This window comes from Vanellus vanellus (assembly GCF_965231255.1).
Source record: "Vanellus vanellus genome assembly, chromosome: 28".
Lineage (NCBI taxonomy): Eukaryota > Metazoa > Chordata > Aves > Charadriiformes > Charadriidae > Vanellus > Vanellus vanellus.
In genome coordinates this window covers 388,121-399,425 of record NC_138933.1, presented here as the reverse complement: position 1 = coordinate 399,425, position 11,305 = coordinate 388,121, and positions in this window count along the sequence as shown.

Genomic DNA, 11,305 nt, shown 5'->3' with positions numbered 1-11,305 from the left:
TGTTTAGCATGTTCTTCATTAAGCTCATTATAATATTCAAGGATGTTAACTTTAATATTCATTTCACGGATAAATCAAGCAAAAGGTCTCACTCCGAGCGCTGCGACCTTCAAGATTCTGTGCTGAAAGTATTTATCTGCTTAGTCCTGCAATCTTTAGCCAAAACAGTACTGTCCTGCCACCACAAGGTTTCCTCCTTCGGCTGCTTCTCCAGCCGGCCTGGCCCAAGAGATAAGCAGACACCAGCGGTTTTAACCTCTTATGTACAACTCCCGCACGAGCTCTGCCCGTTCCCGCGCTCTCCCCAAAAGCCTTGAGGAGCAGCGGGATCCCATGTGCCAGGCTTTTGGCAAGAGGGGGACAACCTTATGAAGTTCAACGAGGGCAAGTGTAGGGTACTGCATCTGGGAAGGAACAACCCCATGGACCAGTACAGGTCAGGGGGTGACCTGCTGGAAAGCAGCTCTGTGGAAAGGGACCTAGGAGTCCTGGGAGCCAACAGGATGGCCATGAGCCAGCAATATGCCCTGGTGGCCAAGAAGGCCAATGGTATCCTGGGGGGCATCAAGGAGAGTGTGGCCAGCAGGTCAAGGAAGGTCATCTTCCCCTTCTGGTCTGCCCCGGTGAGGTCACATCTGGAGCACTGTGTCCAGTTCGGGGCTCCCCGGGTCAAGAAGGACAGGGAACTGCTGGAGAGGGTCCGGCAAAGGGCTGTGGAGATGATAAGGGGACCGGAGCATCTCTCTGATGAGGAAAGGCTGAGGGAATTGGGGCTTTTTAGTTTGGAGAAGAGAAGACTGAGGGGGATCTTATAAATATTTTTAAAGAGGGGGTGCCGGGGGATGGGAACAGTCTTTTTTCAGCGGTGCCCAGTGACAGGACAAGAGGGAACGGGCACAAACTTGACCATAGGCAGTTCCATCTCAACCTGAGGAGGGACTTCTCTTCTGTGCAGGTGGCAGAGCACTGGCACAGCTGCCCAGAGAGGTGGGGGAGTCTCCCACTCTGGACCCGCCTGGACACCATCCCGTGCCACTGCTGGAGGTGCCCCTGCTTTGGTGGGGGGTGGGACTGGGGGAGCTCCAGAGGGGCCTTCTGACCCTGACCAGTCTGGGATGCTGTGATTCTGTAACTCAAAAGCATCCCCATCCTCTCAACTGAATTCTCACTTAATGCTCCCCGTCCCTGTCAAAAGGCAGAGGAGCTTTGGGAACTTGAGCTAAATCACCAAGCTGCCCCTAAAGCCTGTGGTACCGAAAAGTTAATGCACATGTTGGTTTTTCTCGGAGCCTTGGAGCGTGCCGACGTAAGGAGCACCAATACAAACACCAGAGCTCACTGTTATCCATCCCCATCCATCCCAGCCCGAGCTAAAAAGCCTCTCTCAGAACTGCAGATTTATTCAAGCACGACCAGAGCGGCAAAAGCCTGAAGAAGGCAATAATATCCCCGCTCCGACCGCTGTATTTATCTCCGTGCGAGCCGCAGATCTGTTCAGGCCTGCCCCATGGGGGAAGACTCAAATAACGCGGAGAGGAGAGAGAGAGAGTGTTTTTTTTTTCTCGGTGCCGTGCAAAGAGACCAATTAGTGCGCTAGACGATTAAACAGACATTTCATAATGTCAGGCTCGATGCAGTTTGGTGGCGTGCTTCAGATTTCGGAGTGGGCTCCTTCTCCTTTAGCAGACGTTCGGCAGGTCGGCAGTACCATTTCATTTAGCTTCTTCACACTTTTTTTTTCCTTTTTTTTTTGCAATTAATGGGACAAATAATTTGTCCAGATGGTGGTGTTAAGTGCACGCAGCAAGAAGACAGCCATTTCGCAACAGATGGCGGCAAGGAAATGAAATGCACAAAATAATAATAATAATAATATTTAAAAAAAAAAGGGGGGGGAAGAGAAAGATAATTTAAGATGCTCCGAGTCTCACTGTGAATATAATTGCCGTGTTAATTACAAGTGTTGATGAGTCAGAGATGTAGACACTTGGATCCCAAGTGGGTGGAAATCTAAGTTTGAACAAACTCGCCACAGGTGAGGAACCCTAAGAGGTTAATTAAACCTGCTCGGCGCAGAAGACACTTTGGACATGGCTACATCTCGCTAATTACTCGCTGCCGTTATCCTGGATTAATTCCTTTGGATGGACACTCTGACCCCAGGCTGAGGAGTCTGAACACGCCATAAGCAGACACCAGCTTTGGGCAGATGAGCCCTATAAGACACCGATTCCTGCCCCGAGGTGGGTTTGCAACGGGGCAAGTGTGCAAATGCATGAGGAGGTGCAGATCCCCCCCCAAAACCTCCTGGCAAAGCCGCCACCGACGCAAAGGGGGACAGGTCCAGGTTGTGGTCCTGGTCCCTGGAAATGGAGCGTTATGGTAACAACGCAGCCCCAAGCATCCCTCGCCGCAGTCTCGCCAGCTCTCACCATTTTTTTTTCCACTGCATTCGGAGCAGAAAGATCCAGGCTGGGAATGACGCCATCAGCGGGAATTATTTTTCATATTTGTAGGTGTCACAGTGGCAGAGGCCCAGACCCAAGCGCACCCAAGCAGTTTGCAAGGTTCTTTTTCCCCTCCTCATGAACCAGCTTCCCTCTTAAAATGCCTCTTTTACCTTTCTAAACTTCATTGCTTTTAAGATTTTACTGCATGTACTGGTGGGGAAACTGAGGCAGGGGGTGACATGCGACGTGTTGCTGCCGGCAGAGTTCAAAACCATCCGTCTCCGACAAAGACAGGCGTCCCGGGGCTGCCTGGCGAGCATCCCTGCGCCCGAGCTCATCCTCTGTGAGCCAGGAGGAAAAAGAAAATCAGGTATTTTCTTCTGGCGTGAGAGGAGCCGAACTGGGCAGCCCCAACCTCTGAATCCAAACCTTTCCGCTAAGCAGCAAAATGATGTAAATCGAATCTCTGCCCCATTTTGTCCCCGTTCTTTTGGCCCTGTACCAACCACCACCACCACCACCACCCCCCCCGACGTGGTACCACGGTAGGGCTTTGGGTCCGGGCACAGGACTGCAGGCAGCCGACGTTGAGCCTTGCGGAGCACGGTTTTACAGCCAGCTGTAAAATTCCTGAAGATCGGGGTGGTAAGGGAAAGCTGGCAGCATCCTTACCGTCAGGACGGTGAAATCTTTTTTAAGACAGAGGGGTTTTTTTTCTGCTGGGAGGCTTTTGGAGGAGACATGGCAGCTCCCCAGCGTTCCTCATCCACAGTGTTGAGTCAACTTCATGCCTGGAAAACCCCATGCCAGGGCTGGGGCAGCTGAATCCCGAAGGAGAGTCGGAGAAAACTCATCTACTGGCCCAACTCATCTTCTAACACCAGTGAAAAGGTGCAGCCGGGGCTGATCATAAAGTTTACCAAGCAAATAGAGGGGTTATGTTGAACTGGGACGTGTGGCCGTGGAGAGCCTCCCAGGGCAGGAGTCGGCTCGGGAAGGGACATTACATTGCATCGATGGAGAAAATGGAGCTGCCAACACGTAGCGGGAGCTTCCCAGCCTGGATTATCTAGCTTGAGAGATGCAAATGGCATGGGAGCGGGAGATGGAGAGGTTGGTTGGCACCGATTTGGCCCCAACCTGCGTAAATCTGCCAGGGATGAGCCCTGGTGCAAGCGCGGCTCACTCCAGCACCCTGAGCCTGAGCAGAAATACAGGTGATCCTTTAATTGCTCCATTACAGCCTCTGCTGCCTGGGCAAGGGAGAGGAAATACCTGGTGAAGTGTCCCAAAACTTGCTTGAAAAAAGGGGGAAAACCCAAACCCGGTTGACCGGGTTTCCCTGCCAGTCTGGTGGTTTCTCTCCGTTATTTTGCAAAATCCTCTTTACACCATTAAAAAGAAACATTTTTATCCCAGCCATGGTGTGGTTTTACTGCTTTCGGTGACTATGGCCCTAAAACGCCTTCATCCCCCACTGGAGGGAGGGCAGGCGGGAACGGGAAGATGAACGGGAGCGCAGGGTGCTGCATCCCGCTCTGCTACCGCTGTGCTGTGCGGCCTCGGTTGAATCTCTTCAACTTTGCTTTACTTCCCACCTTCATGGTGTTTTTTGGGGCAAAAACCTGATCCTGAATAAAACCTCCTGCCTATGTGGCCGTGCCGAGGATGATGGGGTTCCCCTCTTCTTCTCCGCCTGTTTGCAATGCAAACCCTGTCCAGCTTGTCCTGCCGGCTGCTGTGCGGTGCCCTGTACTGGGAACAGCCGGATCAGCTTACGGTGACTTCCCAGGAATCTGCTCCTTTCTCAGGAGAGACGGGAAAGTATTTTTATTCCCGCTATGGAGGAGACGGGATTAAGTTCACCTCCCAAGGTCACACCAGACAAGCGTGGCAAAACCAGGAGCAGATTTCAGATCTCCCAAACTGGTACACTTGGAGCTCCCATCTGTCTCCCCCAAAATAGTGCCCGGAGCATCAATCACTCCCCGTCCTGCCAACACCCCGGGACTGGAAGCCACCTCGAAGGCCCAGAACATATCAGAGAGACATTGCGGTGGGTTCAGGGGGCACAGGACCCCCACACCGAGCCTACAGTCCTGTGAAATGCAATGCGGGGAGGGCAACGCTCTGCCCCTCATCACCACTTCAGGGGCTTTTAAAGTGGGGTTCATCGGCTGAAGAACAAACCCGACGCTGAGATGGCGGCAGCTGCAGGCGCTGGGGATGGGTCCACGGCGGGGGACAGTTTCCCTCCACTCCCCAGGGAAGGGGCAAATGCAGCTCCCCCGTCACATTTCTTGCCCCCCCCCCGCGATGGTCGAGATCCACCATACCCCGTACAGTCCCCCCCATCCCCTGTGCCGTCGGACCCCTGCCAGTCAGGGCTCTGCAGCACCCGGGGACGGTGTCCCCCCCCAAAATGCCCACCGAGGGGCTCAGGGTAGCCGTGGGAGCTGCCCCCAGGACAGTGACTCCCCCTGCAGGGGTGCACAGCCCCCCCCAAAACCCTCGCAGCACCCCATGCCCTGCCACACACTGTGCCAGAGCACCCCAAAATGCCCTTGGTACCCCCCCAGACCTACTCTCTATCCACCCCCCCCAGCTGTAGCAGCCGCTCTCCCGGGACTCTGTCCACCGCCTGGCACGCCTGGGCACCCCAATCCGTGCCTGGCACCTGCCCCCCTCCCCAGCATCTGCACCCCTCGGGCAGAGCCACCCCCTCGTCTCCCGCCCCGGGGGGGTGTCTTTGCTGTGCCCTGGCAGGACCCCAACACTGTCCCCCTGTCCTGAAACACTCCCCCCCCCAGCACTGGTCATCCCCAGCCCTGTTTCTCCTCTCCTGCACCCCAAACCCCTTCTCCCCCAGCTCCCAACTTCTCCTGCTTACCCCCGAGCCACCCCCAGGGCAGTGACCCCCTTTCCCCACCCCGGGGCTCGCCAGCCCCCTCTTTCCCTGGACACCCCCAGCCCCGGGGTCCCCAGAGGGACCTCCACCTGACCGTAGTCTCCCCTGGCACCCCCTAATCCTAGTGTCCCGCCTCTCCCCCCATTCCAGTGCCCCCATCACTCCCTTACTGCCCCCCATCTGCATCCCCACTCTTAAATGTGTCTCCCTCCCAGTCCTCCCCAATTTACCCCCCCAAAAAAAAAACAGTGACCCCCCCCCCCCAAGTCCCACTGCCCCCCTTAATCCCGATGCCCCCCCCAAATCCCACCGACCTACCTCCCCCCCAAAAAAAAAATCCAGGCACCCCCCCCAAAATGCCGGTGCCCCCCTAAAAAAACCCGGTGCCCCCCCCCCCCGAAGCGCAGCACCCCGCTCTCCGCCTGTTTTCCCCTCCGCGCCGGTTCCCCCCCCCCGCCCCATCACTCTTTATCATAAATATATAAATTATGCTAATTACGGCATTGCATATTCACCGCGGCGGGGCCCACCGCCCCCCGCCCGGCCCCGGCCCCGGCCCCGCTCCGGCCCCGCACTCACCGCGCCGTCGGGACTGGGGGGGGAGGGAAACCGGGGGGGAACGAGGGGGGGGATCCGCGCCTCTCCGCGCTGCTCCGCGCCTTCTCCTCTGCCGGGGAATAATTAAAAATTCATCTCACAGCGGCGGCGGCGGCGGCACAAAGGGGAGGGAGGCAGCGGGGGGGGGGGGGGGCGGGAGGCGGGGAGCGGCCCCGGGACCCCCCCGTGCCCGGGTTTGGAGGGGGGCGAGGGGGGGATGACACCCCCGGGGGTAGCAGGATTTTGCGGGCGGGAGGATGGGTTGAGGGGTGTTGTGGTTTTGGTTGTTTTTTTTTTTTTTTTTTTCCGGGGGGTTGAGTGGTTTTGGGGGGGTTTCCGCGCCCCCCCCCCCGCTCCGGGGGGATTTTTTAGCTGCTGCGTCATGAACATAATTTATGCGCAGGCCTTTGCCGCAGCCGCGGGGCTGCCGCGCTGCCCGCCGCCGCCGGGGGCGCACCGACCCCCCCCCCCCCCCGACCCCCCCAGCCCGAGACGCCAGCCCCGAGCCCCCCAAACCAGAGACACCCCCCCAGACCCGAGAGTCCACAGCCCCCCCGACCCCCCCAGCCAGACACCTCCCCACAGCCAGAGACGCCAGCCCCGAGCCCCCCAAACCAGAGACACCCCCCCCAAAGCCAGAGCCCCCAGCTCCAAGACCCCCCAAACCAGAGACCCCCCCCAGGCCCCAGAGTCCCCAGCCCTGAGATCCCCAAAACAGAGACGACCCCCAGCCCCCAGAATCCCCAGCCCCAAGACCCCCCCAGCTCCAACACCTCCGAACCACAGAAAAACCCCCTCAAAGCCAGACCCCCAGCCCCAAGAGCCCTCCAGAGCCAGATTCCCCAGCCCTGAGACCCCTGAACCAGAGACACCCCCCCCCAAAGCCAGAGCCCCCGGCTCCAAGACCCCCCCAGCCCCGAGACTCCCCCCCAAACCCAGAGCCCCCAGCTCCGAGACTCCCCGCCAAACCCAGAGTCCCCAGCCCTGAGACTCCCCCAGCCCCAACACCTCTGAACCAGAGACCCCTCAGAGACAGAGACCCCAGCCCCAAGACCCCCCCCAATCCCAGCCCCAGAGCCCCCAGCCCCAAGACCCCCCCAGAGCCAGAGCCCCAGCCCTGAGAACGCCCCCAGCCCCAAGACCCCCAAACCATAGACCCCCCCCAAGGCCCCAAAGTCTGAGCCCCCAACTCTGAGAATCTCAAATCAGAGACCCCCCAGCCCTCTGGCACTCAAACCAGAGACCCCCAGACCCCCAAACCAGACCCCTTCTAGCTCCAAGACCCCCAAACTGGAGCTCCCCAGTCCTGAAATCCCCAAAATAGACCTCTCTCCAGCCCTTAGCCCTGAGACCCCCAAACCACAGTCGCCCCCCCAGACCTCAAAGTCAGAGCCCCCAGACCCTGAAACCAGAGCCCCCTCCAGCCTCAAGACCCCTCAAGTCAAAGCTCCCCAGCACCCAAAACCAGACCTCCCCCCAGACCCCAGAACTCAGAGCCCTCAGCCCCAAGATCCTGCAACCAGACCTCCCTCAAGCCCCCAGCCCCCAAAACCAGAGCCCCCTCCAGCTCTGAGACCCCCAAAGTCAAAGCTTCACAGCTCAGGACTCCACAAAACCAGACCAACACCACCCCCAACTCAGAGCCCCCCCAAATCCCAAACTCCCCACAACAAGAGCACTCCAAGCCTGGAGAAATCCCCCCAGATCCCAGAACCACACAAGACTCGGATGCTCCCAAACCCAGATGCACCAATCCCAGAGACCTCTCCCCAAAACCCAGTCCCTGAAGTGCCAGGACCCCCCCCAGCCCCCCCATCCTCCCACCCCCAACTTCTCCAAAACCCCAAACCCCCAATCCCAGACTCCCCTAAACCTCAGCTCTGTTAAATCCCTGACTCTCCCAAAACCCAAAGCCCCATTCCCAGTAGCAACCCCCCCAGCTTTGGGGTCACCCTTTGCAAACCCCCCCCAGTTTGCCGGGGTGGGTGCCAGGGGGGAGCCCCCAAGCTCTACACCACCCCACAAGATCACGCCCGGAGCAGCCCTCCTGACCCCAACTCCAAGCCGGCTCATCAAAACCCTAATACAGCATTTCATCATCATAAATTAATACATTAATCATCACATTAACATGAACCACCCTGGGGCAGCACAAAGGATTCAATTTGTTCCCCTTCACCCCCCCCCCCCCCCCGTTTTCCAGTCTCCTCCAGGGCCACAGCTTGGGATAGAGCCCCGGTGCCGAACCCACTCCCTTGCCAGGGGTCGGGGCTTTTCTGTAAGTAATCAAACCACCCCAAAAACCTTCCGGAGGTTTTAAAGAGGGAGCTGGAGGCAGGGGCCCAGGCAGGAGCAGCGCCTGCCTTTGCCCGGGGAAGCCACAGTAATAATTCAAGACGCTCCATCTTCCCGGCATAGCATTAGCATCAGATCCAGCCTCCCAGCATAATATGCAGGAGGCCGAGCTCCACACACCGCCTCCGTGCTCGCACCCCGCCAGCCGGCATCCTGCTCCCCACACCGGGCTGCAGCGAGGTCCCCATCCCACCCTCTGGGGCTGTGTGTCCTGGGGAGGCGAGCAGAGCCACGCGCACCTTCGGGCTCAAAAAAGTCCAGGGAGCTTCAGACCCCACTGCTCTGAAAATGAGATTTATTTACGCAGAGAGCTGAGAGCTCCCTCCCCGGCACGGACAGGACCTCAGGACACCCGCGGAGTCCCAAAAATGAGGATGCCAATAGGCGCCAGCACCCACCTTGTCCGCAGCAGCACTGTCCTGCAGGGACAACAGGATGCCCACGGCCGGTAACGGGGATTGCGCCGGCGGCCCTTAACTCGACGGTGCAGAGTTGGAGCGGCGAGCAGGGCGGCTGCAGGGCTGCTCTGGGGGGGGAAGCAATAAAGAGGCAATATTAGTTCACAAGATGAGGATGTGATCCGCTTCTGGGTGTCTCCAAGAGGCAATACTCTACAGGAGACTCTCCGATAATTTTGATTTCCAGGCGTGATCGCGCAGACTCGTGCGAGGCACGCTGCTTGTGATTCAATCCTGGTCCCCGGCACTCGCATGCCAGCTCGGAAGGACTTTTTTTGGGGGACCAGGTGAAGGGCAAGGAAATAAGTGCCATAAAGGGAACTCAGGTGCAACTTTAACCTTGTCACTATGTAATTAAAAGAAGGAAGAAAACTATTTCTGTAATTGCAAAGCTCATTAGAAGCGCAGGTGCAATTCTGCGGCTTTTCAAGCCAACTTATGGACCAATTATAGCTTGTTTGGAATCATTAAAAAGAAAAGAAGCAGAGTATGTTATTATCTTGCATTCTATATCTTTCACAATTTTAAAAATGTAACTTCCTTTTTATCTCCTGGCAAAAAAAAAGGGGGGGGGGGAAAAAAAAGACAAAAACTCCAATATAACATCTCAGTTATTGGCACCTCTTAAAAGCGAGCACGGATTGATAATGCCGAATTATTTTTACTTCTTTCCCATCCCCTGTTAGCTGGAAAGAATCGTACCATCCGTCTTTGCAGAAAAAGTTCATGGACTTAATTCAGTCCTCGCCTCGTCACACACTTTTTTAGGGGGAGTTCATCGTAAGATGTTCACCACCTGCTCTTCGGCGAGGGAATATAGACCTCAGCAGGGACATTAACGGGCACCCCTGTTAAAAAAGCGCAAACATCGCGTGTGGTTCTTGCGAGGCTGAATCCATCCCACGTCCTCTCCTGCGTGCACGGGAAAGGTTTCCGGAATTCACGTCATTTAGCCCAGCCTCTTTGTACCGACTTAATATGCTAATATTTAGTGCCGATTAGCACCTACCGCTGCAGCCTACGCTCAGATTCAACAGCAATTAAGCAAGCGCTTAACGGCTGGCAGAGGTTAACGCCGAGGCACGAATATTAACGAACACGCAGCCAGCGCTGACCATGTTTTTCATTAATAATCGAATTAGATACATTAAAGCATCTTTGCCCGAGTACAGCTGTTATTTGAGACTGTAGCGTAATTCTGCTGAGAGCCTGCTTTGCATATGCTGTACTGTGATTATGAATATTTAAATACTTCCATCTAGTTGAATTTCAGGCTCATTTACATACATTGGCATACTGGTTAATATAATGCATATGGGGAAAAGGGTGTGCGGCGCATTTTTAATTTTTCTTGAGGAGGAATTGATTTTATGAGTGCTGAAAAGCTTTTTTTTTTTTTTTTTTTCTTCAGGAAAATAGCTTGTTTGGAAGGGGAGGGGGATTTTAATTAACCGCTTGACAGGAATAGCTGGCAAAACTAAAATGCTGACTGCAAGAATGTGCCCTTTGTTCCACAGTTTGCTCTGTCCACGAGAACTCCTGGTAGGTGACCAAATTAATATTGCGGTTTTCTTGTCTGTGCTTCTTTTCGCTGACTTGGCTGCTCTAATCCCACGCAGCAATGGGTCAGAGGAGGGTTTGCACCTGATCCTGCCGTTTCTGGCACATCTGATTCGCTACAGAAAGGTTTCCAGCGCTGCAAGGAACATTTATACCCCAAAAACAGTTTATTCTAGCTGTCCCAAGAACTTAAATGCCTGAAAGTGCAGGAAAAAGCGCGCCAGGACTTTCTTCTGCTGAAAAGAGACTGCAGCGGCTCACCAACTTCCCCAAACCTGAGCTTAAGCGCGTGCTTTTTAAGGACTGCAGGAGGGTTTAACGCAGGTCTGTTGGTGCTATGATAAATCCCAGCTCTGCCCTGCTTTTCCACTTAAAGCTGGAAACAGGGTCTAAAATTTTCACAGATTTTCCAGGCCACTTCGTAGCGTTGGGTGAAATCCGGCCCCGGCAAAGCCAAGGGCAGAACCCCCTCAATTTCAGTGGGGGGAAAAGGAAGGAGAGTGTTTTCCCTAGGTGGAAGATATCATCCAGTAATTAACAACTGCTTATTCATTATTTTTGTGTAATTAATTACAATCTTACACTTGTAGGGTGCTCTCTGCCTCAAAGTACTTCTCACTTCTGATTACTCACATGAGTAAAATTTCACAAATGTGTACCTGCTCGTAAGGCCACTGATATCTGCTGAATTTTTACTGCTACTTATTTTCGCTACAGCTCAAGTTTTGCTCCTTTCAGTAGCAAACAACGAGTATTATCCCAGCCAGCTCTGCTTCTAAAAGGGGCTAAATAACCCCATGTCGGGTAAATAAGGACTTTCAGCGCAGGGCCTTTGCTCACTTGAAAATGTAGACTCAGCCGTGTATGCTTTTATCTGTTTGGCATGTTACTGGCGCAGCGCTGACGGCGCACTGGGCTCTTTGCAGACCGTCCCCCCCCTTTGCCTTCCAGAAGCGGCCAGCGTGGGAAGCAAAGCC